Source organism: Schistocerca nitens, chromosome 2, assembly GCF_023898315.1.
Source record: "Schistocerca nitens isolate TAMUIC-IGC-003100 chromosome 2, iqSchNite1.1, whole genome shotgun sequence".
In the NCBI taxonomy this organism is placed as follows: domain Eukaryota; kingdom Metazoa; phylum Arthropoda; class Insecta; order Orthoptera; family Acrididae; genus Schistocerca; species Schistocerca nitens.
This window is the reverse complement of record NC_064615.1, coordinates 109111996-109139817: the sequence shown is the minus strand read 5'-3', so window position 1 is coordinate 109139817 and position 27822 is coordinate 109111996. Positions and strand designations below refer to the sequence as shown.

The following is a 27822-nucleotide window of genomic DNA, read 5'->3' as shown; positions in this document are numbered from 1 at the left end:
AGGTCGTGCACACTCAACTGTCATGTGGCCAGAGCTGCAGGCAATAGAATTGTGGAAAGCTGAGGAATTTCCTTCCAAGTGGTCTGTGCGGCCTCTAATTATACTGGTGGACATAGCTTGCTGGTAGCCTTGCCACGAGACACATCATATGCGAATAGAAGAGGTACTGCATGTAACGCTGCATTTTAACTGCATCCCTATGTGTCGTGGGTAATAGATGCCTATATAGGTAGTGCTCCGGGTCACAGTGACGACACACTTACCATATAGCACTAAGACCTACATATGTTTGTTCGAAACTTTTTATTGAGGTTACTTCTTTGGTTTCCATGGCGAAACACACAATAGGTAGGATGCACTGAACTATCTCGCGGTGTGTTGCTACCTTCATGCTAGGGGGAAACAATACTGTACCATCTTGAAAAGCACGCGCATCTGTAGCTGTTAAAGTGTTTTCCGCCACACTTGTGAACATCGTGGCGAGACCCCCTCCCCTTCCCACACAACTACCCACTCTCAAAGTTGGCTCATTGTTTTGTTGTGGTAGCTTGTGACGTCATTCCTTTTTTATCCCGCCTGGAAGGCGGCTCGTGGGTCTGCTCCTGTAAACTGAAGGGTAGGCCGAATGTAGGAAGTGAGTAGGAGCAGGAAAAAGTAAAACACGTCGGTATTGCGTGTCAAATTATAGATGTTTACTATAGGCAAAAACAAGTTAATAAATGGTTACATAACGTTGCAGTGATGAGGAAGCCTTAGACCCGTCGTAAGTAGTACATAGTCTCAATAGGAAGCCAACACCCTCCGTGGTTGAAGCGATGTTCCCAGGCCGTCTGCTCCTGATGAAATGGGCAGAATCTGCAGCGGAGCTCGTAGATCTGGACAGCACCTGCTAGAGGGCGCTGCCGTCGGTGTCGGTGTCGTAGTGCCAACCTACGCCGTGGCATCGTAGCTCTATCGATACCACAATTCCCATGGCGTCCAACAAGACCTTCGTCAGAATTAAGACTTGTTTCATGAATGAACCTAAGTTTCATATACTTTTAAATTACACAGATGACCATTTATATGGGTAATTCAGTGCATCCGAATGACAGGCGGGGCTCCTCGTAAACTGCCGGCTCTGTTCGCATTTAAATCTCGTTTACAGTATACTAGCCCACTTACCCTAACTTTAAAATACTGAGAAATTAAAAAATTCAAGTAGCGGAACTAAGCCACTTACGATAACTTTAAAATGTCTGGAAATAATTCAAAATAGTCCAGAAACCTAGTTGTCTTAACTTTAAAATACCAGGAAATTCAAATAGCCCAGTGACCTAAGTTTAAGCAAACACGCACACGCACGCACGCACACACACACACCACCACCACCACCACCACCACCACCACCACCATCATATGCCTCAACCTCTGTGTGTGTAGTATGATAAGAATGTCATCAGTATTTTATTTATTTACTAGATGACAAATCCACTATTTCCCATGTATTCATTTTGCCAATTTTCTAATAGAAACGGAAACAAAAAAATGAAATGTGATTGTAGTGTTATATCGAAAAGATGTCTTTTCCATGTAATCGTGAAAATACCTTTGAAATTATGAAACAGTCGTACAAAGAAAAATGTATAATTTACAGATGTGTCAGTACAGCCGCTTCGCGTGTCTACAACGCCTCTGTAGCAACGCCTCTTCATTGCTTTACAGACGGCTTTTGTTTTCGCCTATAGTCATTCGCGTTTCGCAGTTGAAAGCTGTCGAAAGCGCTGTCAGATACAAGGGATTTCTTTGCGTTGACTGGGCTGTAGGAATGTCTTAGTAGTAAAGAATAAATATGTTAAAAATCATGCATGATGCAGCATTTATTCACTCATCTCAGTGTTTATAATGTAATATCTCTTGAACTATATTTCGGGAAATGATATATTTGCCGAGGTACATTTAGCGGTATACGCGGATACTGTTTGCCAAATATGTTGGGAATAGAGTAAGTAGCAAAGGAGAAATTAACTTAAACGCCGTACATGATGTGGCAGGTTTTCACGCATCTTATTATTTATGACGTCAGATCTACAGAACTAGGACAGGTAAGTGGTTCTTACCCCGACAGGGATTGTTGCCTGATAGGAAGTTTGGTTGAAATCGCTACAGTATTTTGACAAGAGATGGGAGAACACACACACACACACACACACACACACACACACACATGGTGCGGGTTGAAATAAGGGGGGAGTATGGGCCATAAACGTACAACGCAAAAAACGACAAAATAAAAATTAAATAAAAGTCACTGGATGTATATGAAACTATTTTGCTTAGTCAGAGGGTTACGAATTGAAACTGGATTCGCTTTAGACAAAGTGTTACGAGAGTTTCCTACGTATCTTTATCGATGCCTTTATTAATTAATAGTAATTAAAATATGGTCTTAAAATTAGAAATAGTTATCAGTATCGACGTACTTTGTCCTCGTACTTACATTGAAACACAACTGCTTCAAAAGAATTTTCTAGAATAATGTCAAAACTAAAACTGACAGTGAGTTTGTATTAGTCTTTGCATGATTAATTGAGCGGCTCGGGAGAAGACAGTGGTAAGCACCGATTCCTGGTACACGCCAGTGGCTGCCTGCCACAGGAACATAATGGCAAGCGACAGGTAAAATGCTGGCGTTAAGAGCGACCCGTGTACGTTTTCCGACGCTATAGCCTCATTTGACAAGTTACATGAAAACTGAGTAGTTCCTGGTGATCCCGATATCTCTAGCCAAAATTCTGAGTACATTCCCCACGTCTCTACTACGTTCAACAGACTTCCAGATCTGTTGTACGTAGTGTTTCACAAGTATACTGCTAATTGCATCTACATACCATTATATTCGTGAAATGCATGAAATGTTACTGAATGGCTGCTGCTGAAGGCGTGATGGTGAGCGTATGCATATTTCTTCATATAGGTCGGTACAAGTAATAATAGCCGGCCGCTGTGGCCGAGCGGTTCCAGGTGCTTTTTTTTCTGTTTACATGGCAGACGCTCTATCCACCTTTTTTTATTTTATTTATTTTATTTTTTTAAATTTTTTTTAACAGTAAAGAACTGAATACTAGTAAGTGCACTCGTTGCGTCGAGTTGGGGACGCACATAACTAAAACCATGCTAATAGTTGTAGAAAAAGGCATAAAGGAAGAGAGCAAAGTGCGAGGCAAAGGAAACCATAAAACAAAACTGAAGGGTGGAATCCATACCACCATTGACCAGTACTACATCTTGCACCGGATGGGAAAACTAAAACTGCGAAGACCTTTTCGCACCGGGGACAAAAAGAGGAAATGGGGCAAATACTGCTACAGAGTGTGAGGGTTCACAACGAAACTCGACATCTGCTGTATCATCCAGGTATGACTTCTCGTAATGATGAAAGTAGATCCCACGTTGTACCGTGTAGTGTTCTATCATCGTATTGTAATTTTAGCTTCTCTTACCCGTGATGTTCCAGCTACGTGGAGGGTCGTGGAACGCACTCCACAAAAAATTGGAAAAATATTATCGATACTTAGGGTTACGGAGGATCTTGCAATGTCGTTCCTGCAAATAGTTCAAAAAGTCGAAAGTGTCCTTAGTGCCGTCTTGAAACAAATAATGCACTGCATGTCCACGAAGCCACGTCATTGCATTAATTTTAGTGCGTGGGTAATACGTTTCATCCGGGAATAAGATAGTCTTGGGGTCGATATGATGCGGCGTTACCTGAAGGAAGTATGCTGACATTTGCCTCACTAAGTGCCACACTGCCGTAGACTCGCCACAGCTAAGACGGTGTTCGTCGTCGTCTCGAACGCCACAGCTCGTGCACGTGGGTGAGTCTACCATGTGAATCGCATGTAGCCTTGATCTCGTCACCTGCTTACCGTTGACAGTGATACACCACATCGCCGTGACGTCAGTATCCAGTGTTACGTGGTGAATTGTCCTCCACGCTACTCGCCAGTTGACGTTCGGGTGCTTCCTCTCCACGACGTTATCGGGTCGTCCACGTTGCAGGATCCTATAAACCGTCTTTGCCGTCGCCAGTTGAGTCGCTGGTAAGTCAAGTCGAACGTAACTGAGTTCGAGGTAAAAGACACCGATGTAGAAGAGCGAAGAGGGGACGTGGTGTATCGGCACAGGCGGCAACAGGGAGGGCGGTGCTAGTTCTCCTAGTAACAAACTGGTCAGACTGTCCGGACGGCGGTGCCATAGTTTGACTAATGTGCTCACAAATAGGGCGACCGCTCTGTCATAAACGTGATAAAGGCCAAGCCCTCCCCGATCCGGGGAAGGGTGAGAGTCTCATATTTGATCTTGAAAAGCATTCCAGAGCTCACGAAGGACCCAAAAGCCGCAAGTATACGGCGAGCTAACACCACCGGTATAGGTAATATCTGGGCGACGTGCGGTTGCGTGACGCTAAATGTGTGTTAACATACTGGGTCCGTTGGACGATCTCCAGGGCTCGTAGGCGGTTGTTGGTAATTCCAGTCCGAACATTTCGTAAAAGCCGTCGAAAGTTGTGAGCAGCGGTCCGTCGTATATCGTCTGTAAAATCAATGCCGAGACATTTCAAACTATCTCTGAGCTGTAAGGGGGTAACACTGTTCTCAGACAATCCGACCCCGATGTTCATCGCCACCGATTTTGCGACGTTGATACGACTACCAGTGGCCGTGCCATATTTCGTTATCCAATTCAGTGCTCTAGCGGTGTCGTCACCGTTGCGGATGACAATCACCAGGTCGTCAGCGTACGCTTTACATCGGAAAGTGTGGCCTCGTAACGTCATACCCGTTAGTCGTTGGCGCAGGCCGCAGAGGAGAGGTTCCATGGCCACAGCGTAAAGTAAAGTGGACAGAGGGCAGCCTTGGCGTATCGATCGAGAAATGGTGAGGGGCTGCGAAGGTCGGCCGTTGACGATCACCTTGGACGTCGCGCCACGGAGTAGTCGCATGACGACAGTGACGAATGGCTGTGGGTACCGCATATGTTGGAGGACCGCTTCCAAATAGTTGTGGTCCACTCGGTCGAAAGCTTGACTAAAATCGATTGCCACCAGTGCACCCTTCAGACGACATGCCCTCGCCAGTGAGATCAAGTCACGATATTCACTGAGTGCTGTTTGAATATTATTGTCGCCTCCTAATGACGTTTGATCGGGTGAGATAACATTTCGTAAGGTCTGGCGTATCCGCGCCGCCAACAGTCGAGAAAAGATCTTAAAGTCGCAGTTCAATAGCGTCAACGGGTGGTAGTCATGCAGTCGTGAGCCACCGGACGGTTTGTGAGTAGAAATAATCATCCCTTCCACAAGGGCCGCAGGGAGCGGCACGTCCGGGGATAGGAGTTCGCGACAGATGTCCGTCCATCGGGAGGCTAATAAATATTGAAAAGTCCGCTAAAATTCCAAGGGGAGGCCATCAGGACCCGGACTTGTTGACAGCTCCTTTTCTAATGACGTCGATCATTCTTCTTCTGCAATTTCTTCCATCAAGGCCTCTTCCATTGCCGGGGCGACGGTGCCGTAAATCGTCTGAGAGACGTCCTCCAGTGCTGTCGGATCAGGGCTCTGGGCGGAATAGAGTTGGGAATAATGATTGTAGAACGCTGTGTTTATGTCTTGTTGCGTGGTGAGGCGATGACCGTCCTCCGTGTCGATGAAGCGTATCAGCGCTCGTTGGCGTCGTTTACGTTCACGAAGGACGTGGAACATTGACGGGCGTTCGCTAGGTGTCCGATCCTGCGACCTCGAGCGGATGACTACCCCCTCTAGGTGGCGTCGCATATGAGCGAGGATCTGAGCCTTAGCACGGTGGACCGCCGTTTGTCGTTCCGGAGACGGCGCCATAGCATCGCAGTCGCGCAGGACCCTGAAGTAAAAGTCGAGTGTATGTCTTCGCCAAGTAGCGTGGTCGCGATCGTAGGTTATCAACGTTCGCCTCAGTGCCGGTTTGGCGCAGACCAACCACCAGCGGACCGTTGTGGGATATGCACGGAGGCGATTTTCACACGAATGCCACGTATCCTCAACGGCTTGGCGGCAATCCGGGTACGACAGGTAAGCGATGTTTAATTTCCACGGGCTGCGGCTTCTCCACACTTGTTGCCGCCGCAGGGTGACGGCACAAATGTAAGCTGAGTGGTCCGAGAATGCTGCAGGCCACAGTTCCGCATCCTGTGTTCCAGCGGCGAGAGAGCGTGAGACATAAATCCGATCGATACGACTCGAAGAGTGACTCGTGAAGTGCGTGAATCCCGGTCGGTGGCCGTGAAGATGTTCCCAAGTGTCCACCATCTGCAGGTCTCGAATTAGCTTCTCGAGTTCCGGGCCCGGATTATGTCGTGGGAGTTGGTCTCTGGGCGCCAGTGCGCAATTGTAGTCACCTCCAAACACCAGATGGTCGTGGCGGCCTTGGAAGAGCGGGGCGACGTCTTCCGCAAAGAATCGTGAACGTTCGCGACGTTTGTCCGTCCCGGAAGGTGCGTAGATATTGATAAGGCGGACACCCAGTACTGTGAGTGCCATTCCTCTTGCCCCAGGCAGAAACAGGATATCGTCCGCCACTATCCCTTCCCGAAGAAGTACAGCGACACCGCTGCCTGTTGGGGAAGCTGGAGAGACGCAAGAATCGTAACCGTACATGCCTGGGAAGTCGTCGACGTACACGTCCTGAAGAAGGGCTATGTCGATGGAAGCAGAGTTCAACATATCCTGAAGCAATGATAACTTAGCGCGTGTCCGTAGAGTGTTAATGTTTATAGTTGCAACGCGATAAGTTTGAGGTCTATCCACAGCTTCCGTGTTGGCCATCAATACCCTTGTAAGGCTGTCGCGTCACTGTAACTGTTGGCGGGGAAGGATCAACACTGGTGGGGTAAATTTCCCCCCGTGTCGTCCGACACGATGGGCAAGGAGTGTTCCTCACAGTCGTCCGCCCAGTCGCCATGAAATACCATCGGCTGTTGGTGGCTGTTAGTAGCTGATTTATTCAGATTTGGGGATCGTTTGTAAGCTTTCATCCTCCGTATCTTCAAATTCCTATTTTGATTCTTACAATTTTGCTACCCGAGCACAAGTCATGTAAGCTATCTCCCGAAACATCGATTTTGTCCTGGATGCTTTTAACATCTATATGCTTGCATACAGACATAAAAAGAACAAGAAAAAGCCTATAACGCATGAAACAAACAAAAATAAACACGTTACTGTAGTGAAGATAGTATTATGTTACCCAAATCATATACGCCACCAACAAAACATAATGATAGATAATCATACGACAAGACTTAGCTGTAGAGCTCGTTGCTTGTAAATTCTTAATCGCTCATCATTCTCATCACAACGTGTCCATTATCCAGAAGTGTTGGTTTTAGTGACAAGAAATATCCATGTGAACAGGAGGGATGTAATCTAAGAGGCAGAGAACGTCACCAATTTTTTTCTTTTCAATGAATCTTTGTCCGTCGTATTTTAATCGAAGAGTAAGAACTAGGTTTTGCCTGCCACGTTTGCTGAAACTTACTTCTTGGCAGATATGACAATGTTCAGCTGATAAATAAAGATGATGCGAATTCTGAGGTCAAAAAAGTTGTTCAAATGGCTCTGAGCACTTAACATCTATTGTCATCAGTCCCCTAAAACTTAAAACTACTTAAACCTAACTAACCTAAGGACATCACACAACACCCAGTCATCACGAGGCAGAGAAAATATCTGACCCCGCCGGGAATCGAACCCGGAAACCCGGGCGCGGGAAACGAGAACGCTACCGCACGACCACGAGCTGCGGACTTCTGAAGACACCTTTCACGTGCATACAATCCTTAAGTTGACAGCCTCATGCGTTTCGAACATCAAAATAACCAATTTCAGATAACATATGCCTCAAGTTGCTTGCAATAAAACGGTGACACGGGGCACCAATCGGTGTTAGGGAGCATTGTGAGCTCCCCCGAGTTCTTTTTTACGTTACAGACAGATAGTTGCTGTCTTTATCGTATTGTAGTGGCTGAGCGGAGGACAGACAACGAAAAAGCTGGGGCAACCATAATTTGTCAGCATGTCATAGCGCCCGCCGTTTCAAATTATCTAGCGAGACGTCTGCTTCTAGAGAGGCACGTGTATGTGGTCTCATTCACCCACTAGTTTCAACCCGCCCGATCGCCAACAACATCTGCTGTAAACGGCATAGATGGCTGACGGTTTAGCAGTACGGTGGGCTACCTTCGCACACGCGAACAATACAACCGCGCTTACCGGTCACTTTTCCAATTAATCAGAGTCGCCAGTCCCATTGGCCATTGGCTCGTTACCAATGGAAACAGTGCTCTGCTACACAGCAGAAGAACCATCATATCAGAGACTCGTAACGACACATCCACGGCTGTCGGTAGTGTTCTGTCCAGAAGCGGATATCCGCAGATATTGTAATTAATTAGGTATTTGCGTTCAGGATACGTTTAATGTGAACAGTTCTATGTATGTCTTCACAACTTAAATGTATCTCACATCTGCGTTAAAAGGTGTTACAGTTTTAGTTACAACATACAGTTTAATTTTCTTGCGTATTTGATGGAAAGGAGAAAATCAAAGATATTGTGGCTTGTTTTGTGTGTAAAAAAACTGCACTCTTACAATGGACACGATCATGGGACTTCAGATTTGTTAAAACATGCGTGTGAGGCTCGACAAAGTAGCGTAATCACTTTTCTAATACTAAGTTCCTGAAGTCCGACCGAATTTGATGGTAGCAGTGGAAAAAAAAAAGACTCATCAAACCTGTCATCAAAGAAATGTTGCTTTCCGACGGTAGCGTGTGAAAAGAGATCTCTCGAGACAGCACAATTTCTTATTGATGTGGGTGCCAAGTACGTTGCAGTAAGTGATAAGGAATTGCTACCATGTCCAACCACCATTGCAAGAAATTTAAAGGAAATCGCCGATCGTCTGCGTGAAGCTGTTTCTTAAGAGGCGAGGAATGTTTTCAGTGATGTAGGAGGGGCACTAACGGTCGATCTCTGGTCTCATCGTAAAATAAACTACATGGGAGTGACTGCACATTACATTAACAGTGAAGAAGGAGAACTTTAAGATCGAGTATTGTGCAGCGGAGAATTCGGGGATGAGAAAAAAAAAAGAAACTGGAGAAAACATTAGACATGAACTGATAAAGATATTGTGGTCGTTCGATTTATTCAGCACTGTGCAAAACGTGTTCGGTGTCGACAGAGGTTCGACCACCACAGCAGCACTTCGTCAAAATAAGAGACTCGCATGTTCAGGACTCATCAAAAAAATGGTTCAAATGGCTCTGAGCACTATGGGACTCAACTGCTGAGGTCATTAGTCCCCTAGAACTTAGAACTAGTTAAACCTAACTAACCTAAGGACATCACAAACATCCATGCCCGAGGCAGGATTCGAACCTGCGACCGTAGCGGCCTCGCGGTTCCAGACTGCAGCGCCTTTAACCACACGGCCACTTCGGCCGGCTCAGGACTCATCCTCAGTACTGTGGTAGAGTGCACCTCTCGAGGAGATATCAGTGATGATAAGAGTGTTGTGCAGCGATTAATAAATTCTTATCGAACAGAACGTTTTTAAAAGATCTGGTCTTCAGACACGCCTGCAGAAGTCGTTGGAAGGAAATGTAGACACACGATGGTACAGCAAACTAGACATGTGTGAATGAATTACCTCGCAGTGGTTCGAGGTTCTCACAGTTATGTCCGAGAAAAATCAGGACAATTTAATTGAAACTTTTGACAGAAAAGTGCTGGAAGACGACACCACTCAAAAATGCTGCCTTTGGTCTCAGAGCCTCCAAAACATAAACGCTGCATCAGTGTGTATTCGGCGGTTGAAACTGCTGTCCGTTCTAGAAAACAGTGAGCCACAAACCATTTCTCATACATTTTAATCAGTATGTGGGATACAACAACAACGCACAGACTCGCAACGAATATTAGGTGTGATAGCAAAGAGAAAATAAGGAATGAAGACGAAATGGCAGGGTGCGTCGATCAGGAAGTGGTAAGAAGCTGAGTACACAAAATACTAACATTTAATCTCTTTATTTTGCCTCAATGGCAATAACAAATACACACGATAATAAACGATTAAATCGTAGAAGATTTCAAGAATTAAATTAACAGAGAGCTATTAAGATACATTTCAAGTTTCACAGATTCCTAAATCTCAGAAACGTTTAAAACTTGGGCCCAAAGGTACTCAGAAAACTGTTGCAATTATTTTGCCTATTTGCAAAACAGACTTTAAAAACCACCATTTGAACGACACTTTAAATATTTAAGGAAAATTTTAAAATTTCCCTAAATTTCGATCTTTCCAATTCACGAAGAAAATTAATTGTAGTGAAGTTCACAATTTTTAAACACTAAATGACAAAATGGCAAGTAACAAATGCATTTGGTGACACCTTCAAACCAGAAGTAAGGGAGCTGCAAGTGAATTCATTAGCCAACATAGAATTACCGGCTTAGCCCACAAAGCCACACAGTTGCTTGATTCATTTCACACAGGATACACACTAAAATCAATATTATAACAGAAATAAATTGCAGACTGACATTGGCCTAGTAAACTCAAAGAAAAAAATCACTGTTCCCGTTTAACTCACGAGTGACTTAAAGTTAACAGACTTATTGGAGACACAAATGTTTCTTAACAGTTTAAAAATCTAAGCACTGAGAATGAAACACACATACAGTTTTAAGGAATCAGTACCAACGCATAATCTGATAACAATGGAAATAAAACTGGGCGAAATTTGAGTCATTTTTACAGCTGTCTTAAGAATTATCAGCGATGTTGATCCACATTGAAAACACAGGTCACAATAAAGGCCACTGGCGAAAACGACACAAAATATGGGTAAAAACCGAAAACAAATTTCAATGCCAAGGGCGCTGTTAAAGACCAGGGGTTTTGTGAATTGCATTCAAAACAACCACAAGCAAAACAAGGTGCTCACCATTTATTTCCATGCTGGACCACGTTGAAATAACAAATACCATCAAGACCATGTCCACCAATCAAGGCAACGAGAATGGGAAATGTGGCTACTCAGAAGCCGTATTGATCATGTTGCTTATTAATGACATATTACGGGGGGGTTCAGTAAATAATGCAATGAAAGATATGAAATACTTACAATATTTGTAGTGGACTGACAAGGCAGCCAGTCCACAGAGAAGTAGCCGAAAGGGCACGCGTCAACTCACGCCGTCTGGCGTTAAGTCTGGAACAGGATTCGTAATGAATGTGATAAAGAAAAGAACGTAGCTACTAGAACACTTAACTTTTATCTCGTCCTTTGGTATACAGTATTCTTGATGATACAAGTGAGACTATCTTGAGATACATGCAATGGTACAAATGGCGCCTTGCTAGGTCGTAGCCATTAACTTAGCTGAAGGCTATTCTAACTGTCTCTCGGCAAATGAGAGAAAGGCTTCGTCAGTGTAGTCGCTAGCAACGTCGTCGTACAACTGGGGCGAGTGCTAGTACGTCTCTCGAGACCTGCCTTGTGGTGGCGCTCGGTCTGCGATCCTGACAGTGGCGACACGCGGGTCCGACATGTACTAATGGACCGCGGCCGATTTAAGCTACCACCTAGCAAGTGTGGTGTCTGGCGGTGACACCTCAGTATTTACCACAAAAAATTTGGACACATCCAATATACAAACGTTAGGACGTGAACCATTTAAGCACCAGTTGTGTATAGGATTTTCCCCACGTTTTTCGTTGTAAATCTTACAAGGCGTGTTTTCATAGTTATTAAAAACTGACAACTTAAAATTTTCAGAACTGCTTGTACGGCGTCAATAATCTCTATGGAGCTAGGAGAAATAGTTTTATACTTTTTAGTCTGATATAAAGATATTTTCTGCTTTTTAGGTTTGTGCGTATGAAATTTTTCAGTCGATTTCAAACCTCTTAATGAGATTACAACGCAGAAACGTGGTAAATTTCTGGTTTATTTCAGTTTTTCTCTGCCTGAGCCACAAAATATATTTTTTCTTCCTGAATGAATCTTGTGAAAGAACCGTGAAGCTAAAAATTAGAGAGACTTAAGCTCACACGGAAGCCTACCAGCAACCGTTCTTCACCTAAACCATTTGCGGCTGGAACTGGAGAAGGGCTAAATGCCAGGAGTATGCAAAGTACCATCTGCCACACTCCAGACAAGAAAGCGAGTAAGTATTGCATTTTCATCAATTTGTGAGCTATGTTGAAAATTTCAAGTCTCTATCTCACCTGGGAGTTAGTGACTGCAAAATTTGTACCTAACGGACATACAGACAATAAAGCGACCACATAAAAGAGGGTTTACAAAAAATGGTCCAGGCGGACGATTACATTAACAAATGGGGATGTGAAACACCATCCGATTAAAATCTGTGCCGGTATTTTAGTTCTGAATCACCGGTATTTTTCGGTACTTGTTTGGTCTCGGTTATATCAGGTTTCTTCATTTTTTTATTAATAACTGAAGAAAACAAGCATATCAATTTGCCATAGTACTATAATACTAAAAGTTTAAGTTTTTAAATGTAAAGTTTAATGGTTTTCCGTTGCTTTGAAATTTCTATTTGTGGAATAAATAGGAAAATTCATTAGTGCTATTCGAATAACATCGTCAACAGTTGGAAACTAGCAACAAACACATGCCACGAGGATCTGTACAACACTGCTGAGTCAATAATGTTGCAGTTGCCGTGTGGCAAGTGAATGTGATGAACTGTTATCATTCCACCATAGTGCGACAATGGAGAAGGTTCAAATGTCAGACACATGCGTACGCTATGCCCTAAGCAAAAATCACAAAAATTAGCTGTTGGTCATATGTTCATCTCTGCTTGCTCGTCACCAATTGGCTCGTGAACACCTTCGACCGTTCCACCCTGTATCGTTACTGGAAACGATAAATGGCGTCTTTACGCCAGCGTGCGGGAAGGAAAGTAGTGTTTGAGCCCGACGGGATACCAATTCGACTCTGCACAGAGTACGTGAAAGAACTTGCCCCCCTTCTAACAGCCGTGTACCGCAAGTCTCTAGAGGAACGGAGGGTTCCAAATGATTGGAAAACAGCACAGGTAGTCCCAGTCTTCAAGAAGGGTCGTCGAGCAGATGCGCAAAACTATAGACCTATATCTCTGACGTCGATCTGTTGTAGAATTTTAGAACATGTTTTTTGCTCGAGTATCATGTCGTTTTTGGAAACCCAGAATCTACTATGTAGGAATCAACATGGATTCCGGAAACAGCGATCGTGTGAGACCCAACTCGCGTTATTTGTTCATGAGACCCAGAAAATATTAGATACAGGCTCCCAGGTAGATGCTATTTTTCTTGACTTCCGGAAGGCGTTCGATACAGTTCCGCACTGTCGCCTGATAAACAAAGTGAGAGTCTACGGAATATCAGACCAGCTGTGTGGCTGGATTCAAGAGTTTTTAGCAAACAGAACACAGCATGTTATTATCAATGGAGAGACGTCTACAGACGTTAAAGTAACCTCTGGCGTGCCACAGGGGAGTGATATGGGACCATTGCTTTTCACAATATACGTAAATGACCTAGTAGATAGTGTCGGAAGTTCCATGCGGCTTTTCGCGGATGATGCTGTAGTATACAGACAAGTTGCAGCATTAGAAAATTGTAGCGAAATGCAGGAAGATCTGCAGCGGATAGGCACTTGGTGCAGGGAGTGGCAACTGTCCCTTAACATAGACAAATGTAATGTATTGCGAATACATAGAAAGAAGGATCCTTTATTGTATGATTATATGATAGCGGAACAAACACTGGTAGCAGTTACTTCTGTAAAATATCTGGGAGTATGCCTGCGGAACGATTTGAAGTGGAATGATCATATAAAATTAATTGTTGGTAAGGCGGGTACCAGGTTGAGATTCATTGGGAGAGTGCTTAGAAAATGTAGTCCATCAACAAAGGAGGTGGCTTACAAAACACTCGTTCGACCTACACTTGAGTATTGCTCATCAGTGTGGGATCCGTACCAGATCGGGTTGACGGAGGAGATAGAGAAGATCCAAAGAAGAGCGGCGCGTTTCATCACAGGGTTATTTGGTAACCGTGATAGCGTTACGGAGATGTTTAATAAACTCAAGTGGCAGACTCCGCAAGAGAGGCGCTCTGCATCGCGGTGTAGCTTGCTCGCCAGGTTTCGAGAGGGTGCGTTTCTGGATGAGGTATCGAATATATTGCTTCCCCCTACTTATACCTCCCGAGGAGATCACGAATGTAAAATTAGAGAGATTCGAGCGCGCACGGAGGCTTTCAGACAGTCGTTCTTCCCGCGAACCATACGCGACTGGAACAGGAAAGGGAGGTAATGACAGTGGCACGTAAAGTGCCCTCCGCCACACACCGTTGGGTGGCTTGCGGAGTATAAATGTAGATGTAGATGTAGATGTAGATATAGAGAACATCCACAAAAGGCAGTGTTATACAGCTGGTGGAACAGCGACGGTGTGGCATAATACGAATTGCTTCCTTAGGTGTAGACATAACTGCTGACGTTTATTGTCAACAAGTGAGACGGAGTGTAAGAGCAACGACCAGGAAGACTGCGTGAAGTGGTGCTACTTCTCGATAACGCCTTCCCGCATTCTGCTAGACTCACAGGAAACACTATACAGCAGTTCGGATGGGAAGTCATTCCAAACCTAAAGAACTTTCTTCCCAGATGAAAATACGCTCCGAACACAGCTCGACGAGTTCTTCGCCTCAGAACCACGTCATTTCTACAGCTGTGGAATCAAAAAGTTACTCTAGCGTCGGCTGACTGTTGTAAATAGTGAAGGAGAATGTACACTACTGGCCATTAAAATTGCTACACCAAGAAGAAATGCAGATGATAAACGGGTATTCATTGGACAAATATATTATACTAGATCTGACATGCGATTACATTTTCATGCAATTTGGGGGCATAGATCCTGAGAAATCTGTACCCAGAACAACCACCTCTGGCCGTAATAACGGCTTTGATACGCCTGGGCATTGAGTCAAACAGCGCTAGGATGGCGTGTACAGGTACAGCTGTCCACACAGCTTCAACACGATACCACAGTTCATCAAGAGTAGTGACTGGCGTATTGTGACGAGCCATTGCTCGGCCACCATTGACCAGAGGTTTTCAATTGGTGAGAGATCTGGAGAATGTGCTGGCCAGGACAGCAGTCGAACATTTTCTGTATCCAGAAAGGCCCGTACAGGACCTGCAACATGCGGTCGTGCATTATCCTGCTGAAATGTAGGGTTTCGGAGGGATCGAATGAAGCGTAGAGCCACGGGCCGTAACACATCTGAAATGTAATGTCCACTGTTCAAAGTGCCGTCAGTGCGAACAAGAGGTGACCGAGACGTGTAACCAATGGCACCCCATACCATCACGCCGGGTGATACACCAGTATGGCGATGACGAATACACGCTTCCAATGTGTCTTCACCGCGATGTCGCCAAAGACGGATGCGACCATCATGATGCTGTAAACAGAACCTGGATTCATCCGAAAAAATGACGTTTTGCCATTCGTGCACTCAGGTTCGTCGTCGAGTACACCATCGCAGGCGCTCCTGTCTGTGATGCAGCGTCGCCATGGTCTCCGAGCTGATAGTCCATGCTGCTGCAAACGTCGTCGAACTGTCCGTGTAGATGGTTGTTGTTTTGCACTCGTTCCCATCTGTTGACTCAGGGATCGAGACGTGGCTGCACGATCCGCTACAGCCATGCGGATAAGATGCCTGTCATCTCGACTGCTAGTGATACGAGGCCGTTGGGATCCAGCACAGCGTTCCGTATTACCCTCCTTGAACCCACCGTATTGCATATTCTGCTAACAGTCATCGGATCTCGACCAACGCGAGCAGCAATGTCGACAGGCTACAATCCGATCTTTATCAAAGTCGGAAACGTTATGGTACGCATTTCTCCTCCTTACACGAGGCATCACAACAACGTTTCACCTGGCAATGCCGGTCAACTGGTGTTAGTGTATGAGAAATCGGTTGGAAACTTTCCTCATGTCAGCACGATGTAGGTGTCGCCACCGGCGCCAACATTGTGTGAATGCTCTGAAAAACTAATCATTTGCATATCACAGCATCTTACTCCTGTCGGTTAATTTTCGTGTCTGTAGGACGTCAACTTCGTGGTGTAGCAATTTTAATGGCCAGCAGAGTATTATTGATGACTAAAGTCTCTGTTATGTGTATCTGTCGCGTTTAGTAAACTTATAGAAAAACGCTACGAACATGTACACCACCTAGTAGAAGAGTGAAGAATGGAGAATGTGGAGCTTGCAATGAGAAATATGCTCCTACTATAGTACACGTGATATTGATGACAATGATGATGATGATGACGTAATGATTATGATTATCGCAGGAAACATAAGCACTCGGAGTGGCAGTTGGGGCGGCAGGAGCGGCCATGGTGGTAAGGTTTGGGGGGGGGGGGGGGTTAAGGTGGGATGAGATCCGGGTCGAGAGCGCCTGCAGACCCAGCAGACGAACCCGCACGCAGCCGCCCACGTCACACCGGCGAGGCGACATCAAAGCTGGCAGCGCTGCGACCCAATTAGCAGACCCAGCTGCTCTAACACCCAGCAATTTGCTTTCCCTCTCCCCACATCGCCCCACGCGCAAGACGATGCTGAGAGTGTTCGCCTTAAGCTCTCAAGGACAGATGGGCTTGTTTATATCTGCCCTAATCCTCACGTGCCTTTTAATGGCCAGGCAACGAGGATCATCATGCCCCAGTAAATTTCACCCTGTACTTAAAGTCTAGTTTTTTTTTTTTAATTTTAGTGCCAATTGGATGGAAAATGAGCGCTCGAAAAGGCGCCCTTACACAGAATTCGAAGTATGTTTGCCAACAGTTTTAGCTACTACACGAGAAACGACGTTTGCCGCATGTTGAGAAAAAAAAAATTGTCATTCGCAGATTTGTTGGTATTGATCGAAGGAAACACTGTTTCAGACCTGCTATGCTAAATACCAAGGTATCGCGCTAGTGTTTTTGTTTGTGGTCCGACACACAGCGAGTAACGTTAATATTAGGGCACCATGAGATTTTTGCTTCGTAGCATCGTATCTTTATTCCTAACAAAAGTCGAAACCAAGCGCTATCCTTAATTATATCTCTTATAAATAAAAGCATAAACTTTATGGGGATAACTTACAAAAAATTTTAACAATCGGATTTAAATAAAACTCTGCTGTTATTTTCACGTTGTTTTAACATTCGGACACTTTTCATAACTAATTATTCAAAGACAAACTTTTGTGAAAAATGCACGTTTCAATATATTTTGGGTAGTCTTTCAGTTGTATCACTTCTTTCAAAGGCTGAGGGATACTGCCAACGATCTTGTTTCACAAGCTGCGACAAGCTCGCGAATTGTACAATAACCCAAATATTTACTTCACGCACAACTTTGAACATGGTTGACGTTTTCAGCAACCGTATACATAAATTTGAAAAATATCTAAAATCAGCCAAACGATAGCATAGATTTTCTATATACCTTGACCAGGTTTCGTCACCTCTAAGGGTGACTTCTCGGAAGGTCACCCTTAGAGGTGACGAAACCTGGTCAAGGTATATAGAAAATCTATGCAACCGGTTGGCTGATTTTACATATTTTTCAAATTTAATTCGAGTCTTTGGTAACAAATGTTTTGTCATCTACCGGTTTTCGTCTGTTTTTATAAAACAGATCTGAAGATAGTCGTTATTGACTGAAGCCGTTAGTCTGATGACAAAAAATTTGTGACCATAGACGTGATGTAAAGGAAATTAAACGACCTTCTTTTTAAATAGTACGAGGGCTGTTCAATAAAGAATGATCATATTTTATTTAGACAACATACGTTTACTCATCCTCATAATTTTGATGGTCCTTCTCAAAGTAGTCTTCCATGAATGCGATGCACTTGTCCCACAGTTTCTGTCAGTCTTCAAATACATACTGGAAACCATTTCTTGACAGGTCCTTCAAAATCGCCTCCGCAGCCTCCACCACTGCTTCTGGCGATTATTGATGCCTCCCACGAAGGCGTTTCTTCATGTTAGGGAATAGAAAAAAGTCACATGGGGTTAAATCCGGACTATAGGGAGGGTGAGGGATGCACGTCACGTTGATTTTTGCAAGATATTCAACAACAATATTGGCAATATGCGGCCGCGCATTATCGTGGTGCAACATCCAGTCTGCTTCACGGAAATGTGGTCTTTAGCGCCTGATATGGACTTGCAATATTTGCAGGTCATCCGTGTAGTATTGTCCAGTTACTGATGCGTGTGTGTGTGCAGATACAACATGCTGAAAAAACCATTCCGTGAATATCAAACAATGAGATGACCATAACTTTCCCAGCAGAAGCAACCACTTTTTCTTTTTTGGGGGCTGGTGATGAAGATGATTTCCAAGCTGAGCTTTGCTGTTTGCTCTCAGGATCAAAATAATGTCGCCACCTCACTAACTCACCAGACTTTGCATCAAGTGATTTCAATATGTTTGGACCACTCAAAGACGCAATGGAAGGAAAGAAGTTCTGTTCTGATGAAGAGGTACGCCACGCGGTGCATGAGTGGTTGCGCGGATTACCAAAAGAATTTTTTTTCTAAAGGAATTTATCCACTTTGTAAGCGCTGGAGGACTTGGATTGAGCGTGGGGGAGATTATGTTGAAAAGTGATACAGCTTTGTACCACTTCTGCACAATAAATAATATTTTTAAAAAATATTTAAAGTTTTCATTTGACTCACCCTCGTAGTTTTATCTAACGACTGATAGAAGTCGTGTAGAAAAGTTCATGCTATTATTTGCCACGTTAAAAATGAAGTTATTGTCGTGTCGACTTCTGCGGGAGTCAGCACCAGCGCAAACAAGGAAGGAGAGAACCTGTGATGGCTGGTGGGAGGAATCCCAAATCATTTGTACACAACACTTCAAGTGACTAGAGACAAAAGAAACTGAATTTCTTATGTCTCCACTATTACTATTCGTAGAACGCAGACTAAGTATCGTCTTGCTATTACTCAGTACGTATGCTCTCAAAGTATGTGACCGAACTGGTCCGACCATCGATGGACGGCTGGTTAAATCAGCGCTGACAGGGGGCGTGAAACTGTCTCCCTGGAAGTGTGGTGCTGCCTGCTCTTTCCATTGGCGCACGGGTCAGCGCCATTTTGATGCCCTTTTTGCGGCGCTGCTGTACACAACACACACACACACACACACACACACACACACAAATTATTTATTCAATATCTGCAGTCGATGCTGTAGGACTGCACAGTTATGATGCTGTCTGAATATTAACATTACTCACTGAACTTCAAGTAGCAGAGTATATGTACTAATTGTGTTGGTTAATAATGGGGTGAAAAGACAATAGATATCTGAACTTCGAGTGCTGATGTCGCAAGGGGATCGCAACTGTAGATTCTCCTGTCATATTCGTTAGTACATTACTGAATATTGTGTCATTAATGTAAAAAAGGTCGTAGGTATTGTTAATCTAGGCGATTTCATTTGATTATCAATATTCCTAAAAGTCTAAATCGATCATCCGATTCCAGTTGCAGGTTGCCTACCTAAAGGCTATAAGGGAAACAAAAATTTGGTGTTCAGTATTTCAGACAATTACTGATGGAATTTAAAAATTTAAAATGGTGCCGTAATATATTCATTAAGATGTATAGCCTTACGTTTAATATTTAATGCAATAAGCCAAGTGTTAATGTTAGAAACCGTGTATGTGTCTTGTGGCATCACCTCACTTCGTGCAAACTAGCGTCCCACCCTCCCATGCGCACACACACACACACACACACACACACACACACACACACACACACACACACACACACACAAATTATTTATTCAATATCTGAAAATGAGCGCACTTTACAATTTCCAACAAACTTCAAACATAATTTCATCCTGTTTCGGAACTTCCTTTGGTGACACTGCCCGCCAAATAATGAAAGGAATAAAAAAGCTGTAACTTACTATATTTTGCTGTTCACGCAATTAAACTTCGGCATCAGCCACGACGTTTTAATTTATTCCTTCTTTACGACTCTGTTCGCAAAATGTTTTTCAGGCAGTAGCCACGTACATCACTGAATGTCGCAGAAACCTCTATCATTGTACGACACATAATTCAGGTGATATTACGTCATGAACATTGGGACGTGTGGAAAACTAACTTGTTTTTAAAACGGAGTACAAATTACCCAGGGTACACTCATCCACTATTTGATAATAAGAGAGCTTAGCGACTTCCAACAGACTTTACACGTATTTTAAAACCTTTTAGAATCTTAAATAAAGAAAACGAACCACCACAGCCGAAACATCAAAGAAGTTTATTTTGGACGACTAGTGCCGGCGCAACACTTACGCCATCTTCAGGTGACAACATGTCGTAGAATATGCACTCATGAGGCATGCAGTCCACGACAACTAGTATTATATGGGTTCTACGACACGTGGGCCACCTCTTTTGATTTATAGTGGACATTGTAATGACACATTCCGACGCAGAGATATACAATACCTGAAAGGCTGCGCCAAAGATTAAATTGAGAGGCATGTAGATTATAATCTTTGTAATGTTCACATTGGATTCTCTTTTGTTTCATACTCCAAGAAGGAGCGAAGAGACACTTTCGATTGTTGCCTTGTGAAGCATGGACGTAATTTTTGGTGTGTGCGGAAAGGCAGCCATCTTGTTAGTAATTATGGTTTGTGCGACGGGCAGAGCAAGTCTTATTGTCTTGTGAATAAAAAAATAGTGAAAAGTATCGAAGTGTTACGAAAATTATTTAAAGCGACGTAGCATTGTATTCCTTGGTTTCCACTGTCTTCGTGAAGTGGACCGATGCCGACTCATGATGGTACACACGGTCAACAAAGAGAAGAACATCGATGGCGACTAATGAATTAATATTGTGGCAGAAGGACTAATTCTACGTCTAAGGTGAGAACTCTGATTAAATCAACAACGACGTAGAATTCAAAATGTAATTAATCGGAATGGTAAATTATATTACAGACATATTTCACGCAGGACTGTATTTGTCCGCATTCAAGCCGGTCAATACAATCCGTAAAAAAGCCTTTCAAAAATTCTAAAGTTACAGTTCCATATCCATAATTTTTCTTCATTTAAAAAAAACCAAAAAATTAAAATGTTTTTTATTTATTTCGCCACAACATGAAAAAGTTTTGCGCCGAAACTAGCCGTTAGAAATAAATTCTTTCATGATCCGGCTGTGATGGTTCGTTTTCTTTATTTATATCGTCAACCACTATCCCACGTCCACGGGAATGATGGACTTCCACAAGTTTTCGAAACTTTTCTTCGATGATACCCCTGACAAAGCATAAAAGGAAAAAAACGTATATCGCTTACTACGTTTTCGGTGTTCATACAGTATTCGGACGTTTGAAGCTGTTTTATACATGGTACGTATCGGGTTGGGGATGGAGACGGCTTACTTTTACATATGGTTGCAGAAACCAAAGAGTTACAGCAAGTTTTCGCTTCACAGGAGTTGCTTTTTTGAAATTTGTGTCTTTCATTGAAACAAGTGACACTGTTATATTCCTTAAAATCTGAAAATCAGACGATGACATTCTAGTAAGGAAATGACGTACGGCATTGTGGGCCGGGAGTCCCCCATTCGGGGACGTTCGGCCGCCGATGGCAAGTTCAAATGGCTCTGAGCACTATGGGACTCAACTGCTGAGGTCATTAGTCCCCTAGAACTTAGAACTAGTTAAACCTAACTAACCTAAGGACGTCACAAACATCCATGCCCGAGGCAGGATTCGAACCTGCAACCGTAGCGGTCTTGCGGTTCCAGACTGCAGCGCCTTTAACCGCACGGCCACGATGGCAAGTACTTATTGCATTCGACGCTAGTGAGGTTTAAAAAAGCAGCGCACGGTCGTGAAGTATATTTTCGTATACTAATGACAACTAGGCCTTTGTCTCCATCTCCATATTTTGTAGAGTACGGTATTATTTATATAGCAGAGTACCTAGTGAAGTCATCTTCTTCGCTGGACGTAACGAAGCACAGAATTCAAATGTATAAAACTTGAAATGTTTGCTGTCAGCCTGAATGTAGCAGACGATGCAAGTACGCGTAAAGAAATGTTTGCTGCTAGTGTGGACGGAGACGCGAACAACGGACATAGTTGTTACATGTTACAGACTACGAAGATAACTACGCTGCGAACAAAATAATATTTTTAAACTCTATATAAACGAGGCCTTAGAGTTCATCTCGCTGAGAAATAAACTCTCCCTTTTGTGATCGCTTCCCCGTATTTCGATCAGCTTTTGCAATACAGTCGATGTCCTTTCTGCCAAATCTGAGGAAATTATTTTAGAAATATATGTGAGGAAATCCGAATGGATTATCGACAGCTTGTTGCCGTACACTTCAGTGTCTTGGAAACTTGCCTGTGGTTAGAATTTAACATATAATTTTGAGTTCTCAGTTAGTAGGTTCTCAAAACCAGAACTCCCGTGGATATACTTACCTTGCGGTCGTTGTTTTCTTCATTGTTGCAGTTCCGTGCCTTCATCTGACTTTTGAGCTGATGGCGAGGATCGGAGAAAACACTTTAGGTATTGTTTGTTTATTATTTTTAGCTTGCAGCAAAAAATGAAAAGAGGCATCTGTGCCAGTTCAATATGGTCATCACCAGTGTTGCCACCACGCTATTACTCATGAACGAATGTAGATAGTGTCACGTGAAGCTGTCAAACCAGACCACCAGTCGGTGGTACCGTCAGTCCGCTATCAAAACGCCGAAACTGTAAACTGCCCACCCTCAGATGAGAGAGAGATGTTTATTGTGGAGGCTTGTGCCGTTTTGGGGAACCCTTCCAAGTCCTACGTCAGAATTGCAAACGATATTTTGAATTAAATTACCAGCTATCAAATTTAAAAAGACACTCAAGGCCAGTTTTATGTATGTTTCAGCTGACGAAAATTGAGTTTAGGGACCCTCACGATTTTCCGATTCTGTTTGTATGCAAATAATGTTTGTAAAATGTCGATTCTATCACGTTTACATGGATGGCGAAGAGCGAAAACCATTAAAAAATCACTATAAAATTTTCAAAATAAAAATGGACAACTATGTTACTGATATGCATACTTTGATGAACTGCTACGTCGTAAAGACAAATTAATTAACTTGACCTTTGACATAGATAAGACAGGTACTGCGTTTAAACTCTCTCTTGATATTTTGCCCTGACGCATAGATTTTAAAATTTTGACCTGTCTAATATAAAAATCTCTGAAACATTTGCCTATAGATGAATACGTTTTCTTCGTGGCTGCTGTAAGAAGAGAACGGGTTAGGTACAGGATGAGTTGGCGGTCGGAGGCTTCTCCAGTTCTCAGAGAACGCCAGGCAAAGTCGGAGAAAACTGAAAAAAACTTGCGATGAAAACTCCGTCTCTCGTGGTAGCTATAAAGTACTCACAGTCGTCGTAAGATTTTCTGGAAACACTTAACTGGTCGCTTAGGGAACGTCTTTAGCGCACAAGCTGAAAGCGAAATATTTCGCGTCCTTCGGACCGTGATAGTAGCAGATTCTCCCAGTATGGTTAATTTATGAAGAAATCACTATGCACTGGACTGCTAAACACACTAATCGTTTTATGAAGGTCCGCATATCCAACATCGAATAAAATTTAGTAGACGAGTGAATTAGAGTCTGAGTGGAACAAGCACGTTCAGTAAGCAAAGCATCAGTTTCTCTTCACGTAGTAAATATGACGCCGATCACATATGGACATTACTATACACGGTAGAACCGTCAGTTCACATTACATAGGGACACTGCAGTATCAAATGAGTTGTCCGTGCAGATGCATTTTGAAGGTGCTCAGTAGAGTTGGGCAGGTGCCACTGAGAGTAATGCCGATCTGTGTGGTCTTAATGGGACCGTCTACCATTTCATCCACACATGTGTTAATGCCGCACCTTCCTGAAAATCATGTCTGGGGAGGGCGAAAACAGAAGGGCTTTACTGCTTCGGATCGCGTTTAGATTTCGTTGAATAGTTTTGAGCAGTCCCTGGTGGTTTCACCCTGTACACCAGAGCCGCACTGCCCTCCAAAGGGGTACAATCACTTTCCATGGCGTTGGTGGCCCACGATATCCACAGATTGGTTGAATTGTACAGAGGGTGTCAGCAGTGCCAAAGGTTGTCAAGAATGTCGACCTGTTGCTCATCACATTTGGAACTGTCTTTTTCGACCGCGAAATCTGCGGGGATCAAAGCTATAAGGCAAGGGATGGTTTCATTAACGACCTATATGCCACCCTCTGACGTCTTTTCTTGTCGATTCTGAATGGCGGTATGTCTAAAATCTTTTCCTCGGGCGCTCTTAACAAAACCACATGTGTTCAGCACTGGGCGTTGCGGTTCTGACATCTATCACGGAGGCATCAAAAGGAGGGGTGAAATGCGGATTTGAGGTGAGGTGATAATCTTCCCATCGTGTGCGGCAGAATTGTGGTGAAATTTGGTGCCAAGGTGACACCATTGCCCTGCCTTAAACCTCACATGTACTACAGAGCTCCGGACTTTTTGTCGCATGTGTCGACACCTTGCCTGAGGGTTACGCCTCAGTGCGCCACTCTTTTGCATCTTTAGAGAGGAACGCTGTAGCACCAGTGAGACAAATTTCAAACTTATGCCTTGGTATGGGAGACAACTGTGGGATTTCGAAGCGGTGTCTTTTTTTGTAAGTTGCAGGCCTTTGTGTCCGTTGTTAGCGAAGTTAAAATCTTCTGGGTTATTAGGCCACGTCCTATTTCCTCTAAAATAATCGACGTTTCGACCCCTCTTTCGGGATCTTCCTCAGGATCTTCCGGGGTCCACTACTGCTAGAAGACTGCCAGAGCCCAGTGTCGCGTTCTCTTGTAAAGGGGAGTTTTCCCGCGTTCGTGCTGGAGAAATGGTAGTATTGGTTAAAATTGTAAGTAGCCTGTTTGTATGTTGGCAGCGCTATAGGCATCTACACCTACGCCCGCATCTCGTGGTCGTGCGGTAGCGTTCTCGCTTCCCACGCCCGGGTTCCCGGGTTCGATTCCCGGCGGGGTCAGGGATTTTCTCTGCCTCGTGATGGCTGGGTGTTGTGTGATGTCCTTAGGTTAGTTAGGTTTAAGTAGTTCTAAGTTTTAGGGGACTGATGACCATAGATGTTAAGTCCCATAGTGCTCAGAGCCATTTGAACCATCTACACCTACATCTACGTGACTACTCTGCTATTCACAATCAAGTGCCTGGCAGAGGATTCAATGAACCACCGTCAAGCTGTCTCCCTATCGCTCCATTCTCGAACGGCGAGCGGGAGAAACGAGCACTCTAACTTTCCTGTGCGAGCCCTGGCTCTGGTTCAAATGGCTCTGTGTATTATGGAACTTAACATCTGAGGTCATCAGTCCCCTAGAACTTAGAACTACTTAAACCTAACTAACATAAGGACATCACACACATCCATGCCCGAGGCAGGATTCGAACCTGCGACCGTAGTGGTCGCGCGGTTACAGACTGAAGCGCCTAGAACCGCTCGGCCACACCGGCCGGCTGCGAGCCCTGATTTCTCTTATTTTATCGTGATGATCATTTCTCCCTACTTAGGTGGGTGCCAACAAAATTGTTTTGCAATCGGGAGGAGAAAACTGGTGACTGAAGTTTCATGAGAAGATCCTGTCGCAACGAAAAAAGCCTTTGTTTTAATGATTGCCACTCCAATTCACGTATCATGTCTGTGGCACTATCTCCCCTGTTTCGCGAGACTGTTTTAATATCAGACTGTTTTAATATCTGCGCCCTCGGCAAGAGATTCTGTGGTTGGACGAACTAGCAGTCAGCGAGTTGATAGGGAAGTGTATGGACATGATATCCTTAGTGGAGACTGTGTTGGTAGAACATGCATTGTAAAGCGAGACGCAAGGAAATGTATGATAATGGATGTATGGTTGATAATGTATGGATAGTGGAATTATTGACAACTATATAATTTTTGGAACCGGATGTCACATGAATAAGGTAAAATTTTCTAAATAGATTGTTTGCTCTGCAATAAAATATTTCTTTTGGTAACCAAATGCCTCCTAGTAGTTAGAGTCTATAGTATTTAGAATCTTTTTATTTAGCTGGCCGTTGTTGCTACTTGCTGTAATTGTAATTTGTGTTATGAAGATTTTATGTGAGGTAAGTGACTTAACAAACAGAATGGGGTTTCCATATCGGGATTCGTGGTTGAAATGAGTTTAGGCAATTAACAGAGTTGGAGGTAGTTTCATATTTCTTTAATTTCATGTTTTTTTTTTTTGATTTGTATTATTGTTGCCGGCCGGAGTGGCCGAGCTGTTCTAGGCGCTTCAGTCTGGAACTATGCGACCGCTACGGTCGCAGGTTCGAATCCTGCCACGGGCATGGATGTGTGATGCCCTTAGGTTAGTTGGGTTTAGGTGGTTCCAAGTTCTATGGGACTGATTACCTCAGATGTTAAGTCCCATAGTGCTCAGAGCCATTTGAACCATTTGTATTATCGTCAGGGCTTCTTGCAATTCAGGGCTATTCTTTTTTGTGAATTATTGGAAGTCTTGTTGTCGATGTTAGCAGTCAGACTGCGTTGAGATTGTATACTGTGGGTAATAAATCAATAGGTTAAGTCTGCGTTGTCTTTGACAAGGAAAAGTCTGTTGGTCAGTGTTTGAAAAAAAAAATTAAAGAGTTAGTTTCAAAATTCTTTTGGGTACCATTGGTGGGCCATCGTCATAGACTAATATTCCGGCACTGATTCAGAAGAAGAGGCGTAACTGGCTAAACTCTTGTGGATACTATTCGTGTCCCACCGTCATTGGATAGAAAGGCACTGTTCCACACTTACGCTGGAGAAGAGTTATTAGTTGAAATTCCTCCTACTACCATTGTTCGCCAGTCATCATTGGCCAGATGCGAAACAGAGCAAGATATGGGGAATGTTTACCCAAAAAATTATTGCCCGCCGAGGTGACTTGCAGCGCGTTGAGTATGTCGCTCGCACGTCGCGGCCGCATATTCACATCCTTGATGGCAGAGAGCCACGATGCCGCAAATAAACGCGTATCACAATCGAAAAGGAAGGAGATTATTGCTCAGTATCTCGATATCAAGATCATCCGTGATGGAATACTTATTCAGCTGCACAAATATTTTGTAGGATATTGGTCGTAACTTTGTAAAAAGGGAAGTCACATCTTCTCACGAGTGATATACGAAAACCGAAATCTTCAGTATCATTTCCAGCCGGCCGCGGTGGCCGAGCGGTTCTAGGCGCTCAGTCCGGAACCGCGCGACTGCTACGGTCGCAGGTTCGAATCCTGCCTCGGGCATGGATGTGTGTGATGTACTTAGGTTGGTTAGGTTTAAGTAGTTCTAAGTTCTAGGGGACTGATGACCTCATATGTTAAGTCCCATAGTGCTCAGAGCCATTTGAACCAGTATCATTTCCCTTATTTTTACATTTTCAAAAAAGTGAGCGATTTCACGAATAACATACCCGAAAGGTGGACTTGAATTCAGTAATGATCGCTTGATACTATTAGATTAGCTACGTGTGTTCTCTTAATTGTTGTGAAGCACTTATTTTGGGTTTGCGTTCGCTGCAGAGGTACCAAGGTGTCTAAGCTTCTTACG

General features: G+C 43.8%; 1 protein-coding gene across 1 annotated transcript in view; it reads right to left on the bottom strand.

Annotated features, from left to right (window-relative positions):
• The window catches only part of LOC126234862 (ras-like protein family member 11B), a 351905-nt gene that overhangs the window by 43248 nt on the left and 280835 nt on the right, over positions 1 to 27822 (bottom strand). The gene's annotated exons all lie outside the window — the stretch shown is intronic.